Raw genomic sequence first — 14,466 nt, 5'->3', positions numbered from 1 at the left:
TTATTTTGCCCTTTTGCCCAAGCAGTTTGGAACCATGTCTTGTCTTGGGAGAACTGGATTCTTCCCCAACAGACCAATCCGGCAATTTTCGATTGCATCAGTGATTGGTGGGAGGCAACAGCAAAGACTGTGCACAAGAATCAGTGCCGCAATTTCAACGGTTTGGTGATATACATTATGTGAAACTTGTGGAAAGAGCGGAACCGGCGTATTTTTGAAAACAAACTTCAATCGATGCGGCAGGTGGCGAAAAGGGTAAAAAGAGGATCTTGTGCTTTACAAGAGAGCTTATAGTAACGCACCCTTAGTTTCAGCCTCAAACTTTCAGGTTTTGGGTAGAAACACAGGGGCTGCTTCATGTGTTGTTCCAGGATTGATCCTCTTTTCTGTTCGCGGATGGGTTACTGTGCGTTGTATCATAAAAATTTTTCTATCTTAATTGAAAGGCAGAGCTCCTGCCGTTAAAAAAAACTGATGTATTTTGATTTTTGAAATAGGAAGAAGACATAAGAAGTTCATTGAACTTCGTTTCAATCTTACGTAAAAGATAAATAAAACGGGTCGATTCGTTCTTCCAGTTCTCGTGTCCTCGAAGTCTGATTATTGTCAGTAACTGTCAAAGAAAGCTTCAATCAATGTCATACAATGAATCTAAACATCATCATAAGTTCATACCGAGTTTCGATAAAAAAGAAAAATGTGCAAGCTACCGCCAGTGTGTACGAGTACGATTACGACATTATTGAAACCCAGCCGCATCAGCAAGCAGGATTAGTATAGCGCTAATATAGTACTGCAGCACCTAACAGCCTGCGACATCACAGATTGGTATCGTCGGTTTCGTGCGGTAACACGATCGCGGCATGGCTATAAACAGCACGGGCTGACGAGAGGCTTTGATCCGCCCGCTACTTCCAAGCCAAGCTGTGTAGACTCCATCCTCCTCCTCCTCGAGTCATCCTTCAGTTCAGACTGCCAATCGAGCGGCAAGCACTCTGACTTTGGCCGCACGCCATGAATCGCAGCAGGCTCGTTGTTTGGTTGCTCTTCGTCGTCGTCTTCCTCGCGTGTTCTTGCGCCGCCCCCGTCTGCGCCTCCTCGTGCCTTCTCGGTACGCCCCCGTTTGATCGAGCCTCGACTAGCCTGAATAATTTTTGTTCGTTCTTATCGAAAAGCGCGCGGGCGCGGCTAACTAGCGAGTTGGATGCAGTTGCTGCGGCGGCCGGTGACGCGAGGAGGGTACCAGCAGCTGCCGCCGGCTTTGCGACGGTGAGCCGCCGCAGGGTTCCCGGCAGCAGGAACGTCCCTAAACAAAACAGGCGGCTGTTGAGGACGAGGACGACGTCGCTGCCGCCCCCGCCGCTGCCGAACAAGTTGAGGGCCACGGCGATGCCCGCGCCCCCGCCGCCGATCATCTGATAGATAGATACCAACCTTTCTGCTGCTTTCTACTCTCTCCCGTGCCTTACCGATTACCATTGCCTGGGCGGGCATGCTCTACTGTCTGCTCTGCATACAGCGGAGTTGCATGCACATGGCAAAGCTCTTGCTGCTGGTTGGTGCGTATGCAACTGTCGCCATGGCGATAATGTCGCTAGTGTTTCTGTTTATTTTATTGAGTTGAATGTACGAATAATTTATATTAAAAGTTTATTGTTGGTGGAGAGTGTCTCCGGAACGGACGAACACAACAACAGTAATGGACAACACGGAAGTCAAGCAATAAAGTGTTCTTTCTTCATTCCCCCGATCCCCCTCAATGAACATTACACAGGGTATTTATAGGTGGCGTTACAACTTTAATGTACAATTACTCTATTGCACCCCTACAACGGTAATATTCCCGGAATATTCTTAGATACGAGCGTAATTTGCCCGTTACAACTTGAGTGCGCCACAGCTCAGCAGCGGGACCCACGCCGACTCCGGCATCTTCACCGCATCCGACGAAGCTCCCGGACCCGCTACTAAGTACTCTGCGAGACTCGTGTCACCTAGTCTTCGCTCCTCTCCGTCTTCTTGCTCGTGGAATAGCGAAGACGGAACACCTCCGCGATAGCTCCTGGCGTCAGCTTAAGTCTTCCGGGTGCACCGTCTTCGCTTCCTGACCCGAAGACACGTGAAGATGTGTCACCTTCTGCTGGTAGACCTTCGGCTCGCCTTGACTCGATGTCTTCGCATTCCTCCGGCGATCAGACCGAAGGTGGTGACCCCAACATTTATACCAATGAAAACTGATGGTCAATTCACCTACAAGCCCTGTTTAGTTCGCAAAAAAATTTCTACTACCTGTCACATCGAATGTTCGGACACATGCATGAAGTATTAAATGTAGTTGAAAAATAATTAATTACCCAGTTAACGCTAGGGATGAAATCAAAAATGGTAATTTCCAATTCGAGAATCGTTTTCGTGATTTTATCGACTTTTAAGGCTAAGCAAAAATGAAAATAATTATCGAGAAAATGAAAATGAAAATGATAAAATAATATGAAAGTGAAAACGAAAGTGATTTGAGCATTCTCCGATCGTTTTCGAGAACTATCGTATTTTCGAGGTATTCTACCGAATTTTACCGATAGAAATACCGTATTCACATACAATGCCGGCACTCCTGCTATCTATATTTTTAGAGAGTCATGACTCATTTGTCCGAACCCTAAATCACAACTAAGCAGCCTGAATTCATAGGACTATAAATAGTTTCTTGGATGGTGGGATTATTGTCCAAATTTTTAGTACTATAAAATGAGATACATGTCATGGATGGATGGATACTTGGATTGACATTTTAACAATCAGTATTTGTGCACGAAATGTGTCAAGTCATATGGTTAGAATTTTGCTCTATGATTTGATATATTTATCATTTTTCAAAATATTGTTTCTATGGGTTTCGATCGTTATCGATGTGTTCTCGATTGTATATTATCGTTTCCGAAATTATCGGAATACCGATGCCGTTTTCATTTCTGATAATGTCGTATCGTTTTCATTTTCGATGAAAAAATATGAAAATAAAAGTGATAGAGCTTTTTACCGATCGTTTCCAACCGTTTTCATCCCTAGTTAACGCTCCCTCTCAAGCCAAGTCCTACACTTTCTGTTTGTTCAGGCCTTTATTTGAAACTCGTCAATTTTCTTAATTCTCTTGAGAATTGAACTGCTCCGACCAGCCTGATTGCAGTTGAGGTAGTAGTAGGAGGAGACACTGACAGTCTGACACCACATGTCGAGATGTACGCGGATTATTGGTGCATCTTTTAAACATTTTTTTCAAGTAAGATATTTTTATGATGTTTTTCGCTAAAAAATAATATGATTTCTATTTTTATATTACGAACCGACATTAGCAGTGCATCATCATCATCCAGCTAGCAAAAAAGTCCACCGTTGACCATACACATGCTACCGTTGACCATACACATGCTACTATGACTTACCACTCGTCTCATAAAAACTAGCAAGGTGGCCCGCGCAAATAGCGCGGGTATCTAGTTTCTCTACTAATATTTGGTATTTTTTTAATTCGAAAAGTAAATTTTGCTTCGTTGTTTCAAGAGCAAGTAAATTCCTAGGCCATTAAAATTATATTACTAAGGTAAATCAAGGCTAGAGATTAAGGTAAATTAAGGCTAGTGTAACCTCACAGGATAATCAAGGCCATTAAATCATCATAAACATTAGCGCTATTTATTATTTTATTTTTTTCAACTATGTGGTAATTTCTAAACCCTCTTAATATTTAAAACTTATTTGTATTTATTTGTTGTACTCAATGAAGATCTCATCCGCATGCTCAAATTTTATCAAATGTTGTATACTCTAACTTCGCTCGACCAATAGATCTATTTGTAGTTCATATGTTTCTGATTTCAAGATCTAATCAACCAAAATATTTTCTCATAGATCATTTGGTTAGTTCATATAGATTGATATATTTATATGCATTTTCATAAAAAATATAGATATTGTAGGATTCCAAATTTTTCTCATAATTAAACCACCATCCATTTGCAGATAATAATGCCTTATGCAATGCCTATCAAAATAGCATAGTGCAGGCTTGCAACCCTTGTGTACGAAGCTTCTCCCATTCTTATGTTCTTCAATACCCTTCTACTGTAGCTCATCGAGATCCCGTCACTTCCGGCCCCATCCTCTTCTCCTTTGGTGTCTCGCCGGTGGTGAGAGGGAGGCGAGCCAGTCCCCTTATTCTCTATATATTATGGTATATTATCTATGACTTGTTGTACTCAGATGGATGCTCGGCGGCTGCGCCGCCACTCCCTGCTGTTGCAGCTATTGCTGGTGCCATCGCAGTCCTCATCGCCATCTCCATTATGGTAGCTGCAGGTCAAACCCGAATAAAGGTTCCTTCCCTCCCTCTTTTTCTTCCTTTTGCTCCGCCGGTCCGCCCGACCAAATCTCTCCCCTTTCTCCATTTTCTCTGTCACGTGGTTTGGCTCCTCCACTTCCTCCTTCCTCTTTTCACCCTCCTTTCTCTTGCTTCAAGGTTTCTACTTGAATCTGCTTGTTTAAGTTTTAATTTTGGTTAGAGTCATGGTAGATCTGCTTACTCGTGTAGTGAATTTGCTTGTGTTTTTCGCAAGAGTGAATTTGTGCGGTCTTTGCTTGCTGATTTTCATTGTGATTCTAGTTTACTTTAGCTATTTCCCCGCCACCTTTTCTATTGAAGCAGCTTTGAGCTTTTATATCTCTAGAACCCCCTAGAGCCTTTGTTGTGTTGCAAGCCTTCCCCGAATTTGAGGAGTCCACTTTTCTACTCGCTGGCGCCACTTTCATTTGCATCCTTGGGTTGGAGGTGTTGTTCTTCAACAATAGGATCTTGTTCCTCTTCCAGCCTCCTAGCAGGCTTCTCCACACTTGCTTCAAGCATCATTATGGGCCCCTTTGGATGCCTGTGCCTCTGGTGGGTTTCGCCGGCGAGCTTCATGGAAGTGATGATGGTGTTTTGCAGCTTGCACGTGGATTCTTGTGAGGTCGCACTTCTATGATGCGTGGAGGTGTTTCCATGTGTCTAGCCATTTGAACCTAGTTTGTAATAGGCTCCTCTTTAGGGGCGTCTTTTTGTAAGACTACAACTTCTAAAATATATATTATAAATTTATTTGTTTTATTAAAAAATGACATAATGCATTCAGTCCACTCTTAGTTGATTTCTTATCATAGTCTGCCGAGGTTACGACTGAGTCTACCGGTTATGCTTCTCCTATCATATAATTATGCTTTGCTACAATTAAGTGTTGTCTAATCTTTATTTTTATGGAGTTTTTATTAAACGCGGATCAAATTTATCTATTTACTAATCGTATTTGGCATGGACTTTTTGGTCATATTCTAACTTTCTTAATTTTTTATTACAAAATTAGCTATTTATTAATTGTATTTGATATGGATTCTTGAGTTTCCTTATTTTCTAATTCTAAATTTATCTATTTACTAATTTTTCTTGGTATGGACATTTTTACCATATTCTATTTTTTTATTTTTTAGTTCTAAACTTAGCTATTTATTAATCGTATTTGATATGGACTCTTGAGTTAATCTAGACCGTTAACTAATCATATTCAATATGTACTGTTTTATCACTGTCTATTTTTTTTTCTTTTTTATTTTGAATTTAGGTATTCTAATTGTATTTGTCATGTACTCTTTGATGATTTTTTTTATTTTCAAATTCTAAATTTAGCCAGTTACTAATCATATTCGGTAAGAACTTTTTAATTATTAATTGTATTTGATATGAACTCTATGGGTTAGTTTAGATGGCTAGATCTTTATAAAATCCAATAATGTAAATTTCTCTCTATTTTAGATTAACATGAGAATTTTGTAGAATCTTTCGAAGAATATGGCAGCTTTTTTAAACACTCTTTAATTAATCAATATAATAGATAGTATATATTTTATTTTGGGTCGGTGATATGCAGAGGTAGGTCCGGTTTTTTTTTTTCAAAACTGTCGTATCAACTTAATGTAATGATCCCAAAAGAATAATGCAGATTCATTTATATTGTCAAAAAGCTACTACTATTGATCATGTGCATCTTCTTCATCACAATGGTAGATATTGTCAAAAAGCTACTACTATTGATCATGTGCATCTTCTTCATTACAATGGTAGCTCCATGGCGTTTTAAATGTTGATTCTTCTTGGAGATAGTTGGATCTTCATATGTCATTAGTGTTGCTACCTCATATCACTACTCCCTCCATTCCAAATTATAAGACATCTCGAGAATCTTTGAAAGTCAAAGCAATCTCAAGTTTGATCAAGATTATAGAGAGAAATATAAAGATTTATGATATCAAATTGATGTACTATGAAAATATAACTAATAAAGAATCTAATAGTACTTAGTTTATATAATTAATGTCATTATTCTATTATATAAATTTGGTTAAATATAAAAAAATTTGACTCTCCAAGATTGTTGGAATGTCTTATAGTTTGGAACGGAGGGAGTACAACATAGATGACTATTGCAAAACTATCACGCGCTCCATCTCAGCTGCATCTGTTATTGTGTGCAGGAACGCTGCACGTGTTGCGTGGCCACCTGATGCCTGCATGCTCACGGAGGTTGGGAGCTGCTTTTGTCGCTAGTCACCTGATAACGTGTTACTTGGCTCCAATGTCAGAAGGATAGTCTAGAATTATCACGACTCTATGGCCGTGATCGTCTATTGGCTTCCATGATTTCTTCACGTAAACACGGGACTTAAATTTTAATACTTTTGTAGGACAGCGAGGGCAAGTAAATAGATGCTTTAGACTCCCGTGATCTTTTTTTTTTCTCTCCCGTGATATAGGTGGGTGGCTGAATTTACATTGGTGTGTCATTGGATTTAAGAGAGAATCATATTAATATGGAGCCTAAATAAGGGAGTTGTAGTTGATAGGGATTCTTAGGACTACTCTATAATATGAAGACTGAATAAGGGAGTTGTAGTTGATATGGATTCTTAGGATTACTCTGTACCGTTAGATCTTCATAAAATCCAACGGTGCAAATTCTTCTCTTTTTTAGATTAACGTGAGAATTTCTAAACCCTCTAGACGAACGTGGTGACTTCTTTTAACACTATTGTATTAAAATAAAGATTAGGTACGTTATGAACAAGATAACGGGCGCTACGTGGCTTTCCACAAATTTGTCGCGGTATGTGACATGATGTACGGCTATTCTACCCATGTTAGATACTACTCTCACTTTTCGCAAAAAAAAAAACTACTCTCACGTGCCATCACAAAGGCAAACAAACAAACAAAAAACTATACCAAGCACATTATTTGGGCATTGGATAATAATAATAATAATAATAATAATAATAATAATAATAATAATAATAATAATAATAATAATAATAATAATAATAATAATAATAATAGGAGGAGGAGGCAGCTAGAATTGACATGCTACACACTATTCGTCCACTTTCATAATAGCAATTATAGACGTTATATTACTGACTATGATTTTACATAGTGTACCCAAGTACACCATCTATGAAAGAGCATCTTCCGTAGACTAACAGTTAAATAGCCCATGGCCCCGTTTAGGACGGCAAAAAACAACTTGCCCCAAGTAGCACCAAAAAACCTCCTCAGCCCCCCTCCCGGCCCGTGCTGAGCTCCGCCTCCCATTCAAACGCCGTATTGAGCTCCGCCTCCCACCTGAGCTATGCGCCGAGCTCGACCCCCACAATGTCCTTCGCCACCGCGCCAAGCCCGAGCTGGAGGAGGGCTGGCGCACTGGGGAGGAGGTTAGGAGGGCGGATGGCGCCGCCCCCTTTTCCCTTCCCCGACTGAGGCCCAGATCCGACCTTATGCAGTGTGGATCGGCCCTCGCGCAGATTCGGCTGTGAATCCTCCCGGCGGTGCATACCCCCCAGCGGCAAGCTTCCCCAGGAGCGCATCCGACCTAGAGTGACCCCATCCATGTCGCGGCATCATAGGTGTGAGGAGGGAGGAGGCAGAGCAGACGGTTGGCTTTTACCCAAAGGAGCATATTGGTCATTTTACACACAGGACAAACAATCTAATAGAAATAATCAGGATTGTCAAACGCCCAGCTTATCCAGTCAGCAGATTCTCTAGACAACAAATTCTCAGCAAATCCAGCTTCTCAGAATCGATTCTCCAAAAAGTTGAAAGAAACAGGGCCCATCACATGAGTTTGAATGGACTGAAATTCTATAGAAAAACAAACTATTTTGATATATAGATCGGCATCCTGCACATGAACAAGCCAAAGAATACCAACTTTACCAAGGCAGTTGGTAGCTAGTTGATACTCATTCTAAAATCCCCTTGATTTTTTTTTCGAACAAGTCCTCAACTTTGTCGGTTTCCGAACTTCCTGTGCCATTTCGTATTTGATCCCTCCCGCACCCGAGATGCCAGTTGATAAAAATTAAATTAAACTAAAGCCTCAGGTCAACTGATGAATCTAACACCATTAGCGAACCTCAATCTGAACACCGCACGAGCTGCAATTATTGTGGCAATACGCTGCACCAGCCACAGATGTCGAGCCAGCAGGAGTAGTATACTACCGGCTACCACCTACTAGCCAGCCAGCCAGCCTGATTAGTGATTAGCTCCAGATCAGCTTCTCGGCAGTTCGCTCGAGCTCGGCATCCTCGTCACAACTCACATCATCGATCCGATCGGCGAGTACATAAACAACACGAACTGGCAAGGCTGGTGGCATTGGGACGATTAATTATTATCCCCGGTTCCAAACTTCCTATCGCTCGTGTTCATCAATCTCAGACGGCAGGCCGGCAGGATCACGATGACGGCCGCCATGGATCGGAGCAGGCTCTTCGCTTGGCTGCTCGTGGTCGTGGTCGTCTTCCTCGTGTGCCCTTGCACCGCCCAGGCAGTCTGCTCCTCGCGCCCTCCCGGCAGCGGCAGCGGTGAGGCCTCCCGTGGGGGGAGGGAGGCCCGGAACAGGCGGTACTTAGGCTTGAGGTCGCCGTGGTCGCCGCCGGCGCCGCTGTGGAACAGGCCGACGACCATGCCCGTTCCCCCGCCGCCGTGGGCCGTGGGCGTGAGACCGACTTCGTGCCTGCTCGCTGCTGTGCTTCTTCCCTTCTGCGGCCCCCTGGCCGCTTCTCAATTCACTGTCACTGCTGTGCTGGAGCAGTGTCGTGACTCTCCTGCGTACGAACGTGTCAAGTGTGTGATTCGGAGTCTTGGGTGCACATGCCTACTGTACCCGCTGTACCTCTCGCTGTGTAAAAATGCAATTGCTTGACTTCTTTTGTCCGGACTGCTCACGGAGCAGGGTCCTGGAGTATCAGCGGATCATGTTCTGAGGCTCATGGCTTGCTGTTCTGAAAAATTGTACTTTCTCAAGTTGTATTCCGAATCTCCAGTGCCAATCGGACTTATCATTGTGTTCGTCTGATTGCATCTGCTACCAATTTCTGAAACTGAATGAAGACTTGCAGAAAAGTGATCGGTAGCCTCGACGATCTTTCCAGTTTTCCCTCTGTCTGTTAGGCCTCCTCCAGCGGCACTACCCCAGGCCTGGACGGCAAATGGAGTAGCGTCGCAGGAACCTCCCCTGGTGTCGTCTCCGCGGCCTTCGGCTCCGCCTGCCCTCTTCCCCTCGCGCCTCACCTCGCCGCATTGTGCTCCACGGCGGCGGCTGGCCACTGATATCCTCCCGCCTTCGTGCCCGCGGCCAGCGGAACCCCCGGTACGGCACCGATGACCAATCGAACATCCCCGCCGCCTGCAGGCTGCAGCTCTTCCGCGTCAGGTGATGATATCGTCTAGGGTCCATCTCTTCCGCTTAGACTTGGATGTCCATGCCGATGCTGACCGCTGCGTCCGTCGCCTGCTGCCAATGTGGAGGTCACTCATGCCTGCGGACTGGTGGCTAGCTGTACGCTTGAGGAACACTGAAAAAGTCCTCACTTCGTGTGCAGGTTCTTGATCCATGACAGCACGAGCAACAATGTGGAATCAACGATCCTCTGCTGTCTTGCATATAATCGGAAATGCAAGGGGGAAGAAGGCGTCTGCATCTGAATGTACAGGATTTACAGATGTTCAAAACTTTGTTGCCTCCAACGCTCAGCGCGCTATCTTGAAGGGCCAAATGAGACACGAAACATACTGCAAGTCCTCATTCTCTATTCTTTTTTTTGTAATAAAATCATTCTCTATTCGGAAATCAGAATACAACCGCAAAAATCATAGGGTACTGGTTCCTCTGCGCAATCAACCGGGGTTCGGGTACCCAACAACACACTCTGCACAATCATAGGGTAATGGTCCGCCAGTATAGAACTTCGCTGTTGATGACGATTCCTGCTTTAGTTCCTGGTCTTATTCACCCAGACGTGCTGTTGTTCATGGCTTCGTTTTCTGCATGTGATGTGACACGAGTTTGGCACCATGGAACAGTTGCAGCTTTCTACAGTGGCCTGTCACTGTATTTCTTCCACCTCCCCCCTTGTAAATCCTCTTGCTTGTTGTACGCCGAACTCTTCTCTTTTAATGACATGGTTCAGGCTGCCCCAATGGGTTAGCCGTAGTTCCCGTAAAAAAAAATGATTCTGGAGTGTGTTCACACGACAAAGTAGTGGTATTTGGAAGCAGTTCTGGGATGACTTGGCAGCAACAATTGCATGTCTTCAAGCCTAATATATAGCCATACCCCCAATTTTACTGATACTTGGAAGCTGTTCTGGGATGACTTGGCAGCAACAATTTCATGCCTACAAGCCTAATATATAGCCATGCCCCCAATTTTACTTGGGAAGTATGAACTTCTCTTCTACAAATTATGGAGTATTGAGGAAGGACGTGGACAATTCAAAGTATTGGTGCAAGTTTCACTATGCACACTTCTGACTGCCTGTCATACCTTGATACCTACCGTATTTCAGTCGGCACATTACTAGGAATGACTGCCGGTCAACAGAGCACAGTATTTATTTTTCTTATATTCGTGGTTCTTGATATGCATAGTGGCACTAAGAGCAACTCCAATAGCCTAGATATAAGTCTAGCTTAGCTCTGCTGGATCCACAAGTTCACCTGCCCGGTGCGCAGCGCCCCTACTTCCACGGCGCAACCAGGAGACCCTCGACACCGAAGGACGCTCAAGTGGAGCCCATTCATAAATCACTTTTGGAGATTTCTTGACTCTCCTCAGACGCGGCACTTGGCCGCAGAGCTCTCCTTCCCCGACGGCCCCTCCTTCCGCGACGCCTGCGCAGAGGAGCACCATCATTGCAGTGTACACTCTCAGCTCGCGGAAGGATGCCCATGGTGGGATAGAGCCCAATCAACGTCGTCCCAGATTTGCCGATTCTCCTCCGACGCGACGCGTCGCGGGCGGCGAGCTCTCCCTCTCCTTCCCCAGCGGCTCCTTCTTCTGCGACGCTCTGACGCCCGAGCAGAGGAGCACCACGACGGCGGCGTACACTCTCGGCTTGCAGCAGTACATCCATGGGCGACGGATCCTAATCGACGCTGTCATGGGTTCGTCGACTCCCCCCTCCTCTCGACGCCACACGTCGAGGGCGCGGGAGCGCAAGTGCGAGAGGGCGTGCGAGAAGAGGGAGATGGCAAGTTGCAAGCACTCGGCAAAGATGGCTAGCGGAGAGGAGGGGATACCGAGCTAGATAGAAAAGAGTAAGGAGAGGCTGTTGGATTGCTTTTTCACCTATATTTTTTCAATTTTACCTATCCAAATGGATTTAGCTAAGCTCTTGGAGTTGCCTTTAAGAATGGAAAATTGACTATAAATCGGCATCACTGGTGCTCAAAGCCTAATTTTTTTCTTTTTTCTTTAGAGAAAAAAGTTGAGCGGCTCTCTTATTGGGATCACCTTTTGAGTTTATCGTTTTTCATTAACCAATTTCTCAAAAGCACTTGAATAATCACTATCGACTTATATGATTACAAAACACATCTTTTAAGTCTGACTGGCCACCCTTTGATCGAGCATCTCTAACAGATTACTCATATATACCTCATATCGAAAACATACACTCGCTCCATTATCAATAACTATTTTTGTGTTTTAGGTAATGGTTGTCAGTAGACTACCAAAATCCAATCACCAAGAATAGGGTAGAGAGAAAATCCCTTTGATTTAGGTGAGAGGGAGGTGTGTTTTGGTTTTACCAAAAACTTATGGGTAATGGGGATTGATTGCTAATCTGCTGGAACACTTCTATCATCAAAACATCAATTTTTTGGTATTGAAGAGAGATGAGTAATCTGTTGGAGATGCTCACATTTACTAGTAAAGTATTTGGTAAGCTGAATCAGTATGACTTGCAGTTCCGTACTTCCACCGCCTCCGTGTCATGCCATTTCTATATATGAAAGCGCCGACTCTCCGCGCCCTCTCAGGCAGCCACGTCGGCCAAAAAAATTTCGCCCGTCCGATCGTGATCCGATGGTTACAGATGAAAGGAAATCTTCCTATTTCAGAGTACTAAATAAAATCTATTTACAAAACTTTTTGTATGGATGGATTACAAATCACGAGACGAAACTAATGAGCATACTTACTTCATGATCAACTCATAATTAGTGAACGGTTATTGTAGTATCCGATGGTTACGGATGAAAGGAAATCTTCCTATTTCAGAGTACTAAATAAAATCTATTTACAAAACCTTTTGTATGGATGGATTACAAATCACGATACGAAACTAATTTTTCTATATATGAAAGCGCCGACCCTCCGCGCCCTCTCAGGCAGCCACGTCGGCCAAAAAAATTTCGCCCGTCCGATCGTGATCCGATGGTTACGGATGAAAGGAAATCTTCCTATTTCAGAGTACTAAATAAAATCTATTTACAAAACTTTTTGTATGGATGGATTACAAATCACGAGACGAAACTAATGAGCATACTTACTTCATGATCAACTCATAATTAGTGAACGGTTATTGTAGTATCCGATGGTTACGGATGAAAGGAAATCTTCCTATTTCAGAGTACTAAATAAAATCTATTTACAAAACCTTTTGTATGGATGGATTACAAATCAAAATCTATTTACAAAACCTTTTGTATGGATGGATTACAAATCACGATACGAAACTAATGAGCATACTTACTTCATGATCAACTCATAATTAGTGAACGGTTATTGTAGTATCACTGTATGACTACGAATGAAAGGGAATCTTGCTATTTCGGAGTACTAAATAAAATCTATTTACAAAACCTTTTACAGGCCGGGTTGTAAATCACGAGACGAACCTAACAAGCATACTTAATTCATGATTAACTCATAATTAGTGATCGGTTAATGTAGTACCACTGTATGGCTACGGATGAAAGAGAATTTTGATATTTCGGAGTACTAAATAAAATCTATTTACAGACTTTTTGCACGGATGGGTTGTAAATCACGAGACGAGTTGTAAATCACGAGACGAATCATTAGTGAACGATTACTGTAGTACCATTGTATGGCTACGGATGAAAGGAAATCTTACTATTTCGGAGTACTAAATAAAATCTATTTACAAAACTTTTTGTATGGATGGATTACAAATCACGAGACGAAACTAATGAGCATACTTACTTCATGATCAACTCATAATTAGTGAACGGTTATTGTAGTATCCGATGGTTACGGATGAAAGGAAATCTTCCTATTTCAGAGTACTAAATAAAATCTATTTACAAAACCTTTTGTATGGATGGATTACAAATCACGATACGAAACTAATTTTTCTATGTATGAAAGCGCCGACCCTCCGCGCCCTCTCAGGCAGCCACGTCGGCCAAAAAAATTTCGCCCGTCCGATCGTGATCCGATGGTTACGGATGAAAGGAAATCTTCCTATTTCAGAGTACTAAATAAAATCTATTTACAAAACTTTTTGTATGGATGGATTACAAATCACGAGACGAAACTAATGAGCATACTTACTTCATGATCAACTCATAATTAGTGAACGGTTATTGTAGTATCCGATGGTTACGGATGAAAGGAAATCTTCCTATTTCAGAGTACTAAATAAAATCTATTTACAAAACCTTTTGTATGGATGGATTACAAATCACGATACGAAACTAATGAGCATACTTACTTCATGATCAACTCATAATTAGTGAACGGTTATTGTAGTATCACTGTATGACTACGAATGAAAGAGAATCTTGCTATTTCGGAGTACTAAATAAAATCTATTTACAAAACCTTTTACAGGCCGGGTTGTAAATCACGAGACGAACCTAACAAGCATACTTAATTCATGATTAACTCATAATTAGTGATCGGTTACTGTAGTACCACTGTATGGCTACGGATGAAAGAGAATTTTGATATTTCGGAGTACTAAATAAAATCTATTTACAGACTTTTTGCACGGATGGGTTGTAAATCACGAGACGAGTTGTAAATCACGAGACGAATCATTAGTGAACGATTACTGTAGTACCAT

General features: G+C 42.6%; 2 long non-coding RNA genes across 2 annotated transcripts; one reads left to right on the top strand and one right to left on the bottom strand.

Moving 5' to 3' along the window:
- The first annotated feature begins 900 nt into the window (after positions 1–900).
- On the top strand, positions 901–1,672 carry LOC120705019. Its single transcript, XR_005687752.1, has 2 exons — positions 901–1,111; positions 1,211–1,672. It is a non-coding gene; the product is annotated as an uncharacterized LOC120705019 (long non-coding RNA).
- Positions 1,673–12,495: 10,823 nt separating this feature from the next.
- On the bottom strand, positions 12,496–14,156 carry LOC120705018. The gene is made up of 3 exons (XR_005687751.1): positions 13,900–14,156; positions 13,549–13,708; positions 12,496–12,681 (listed from the first exon to the last, which is right to left on the bottom strand). It is a non-coding gene; the product is annotated as an uncharacterized LOC120705018 (long non-coding RNA).
- Between the last annotated feature and the right edge of the window lie 310 nt (positions 14,157–14,466).

The sequence above is a fragment of the Panicum virgatum genome, chromosome 4K (assembly GCF_016808335.1).
Source record: "Panicum virgatum strain AP13 chromosome 4K, P.virgatum_v5, whole genome shotgun sequence".
NCBI lineage: Eukaryota > Viridiplantae > Streptophyta > Magnoliopsida > Poales > Poaceae > Panicum > Panicum virgatum.
The sequence above is the reverse complement of the archived record's forward strand: the minus strand, read 5'-3'. Positions and strand labels throughout refer to the sequence as shown.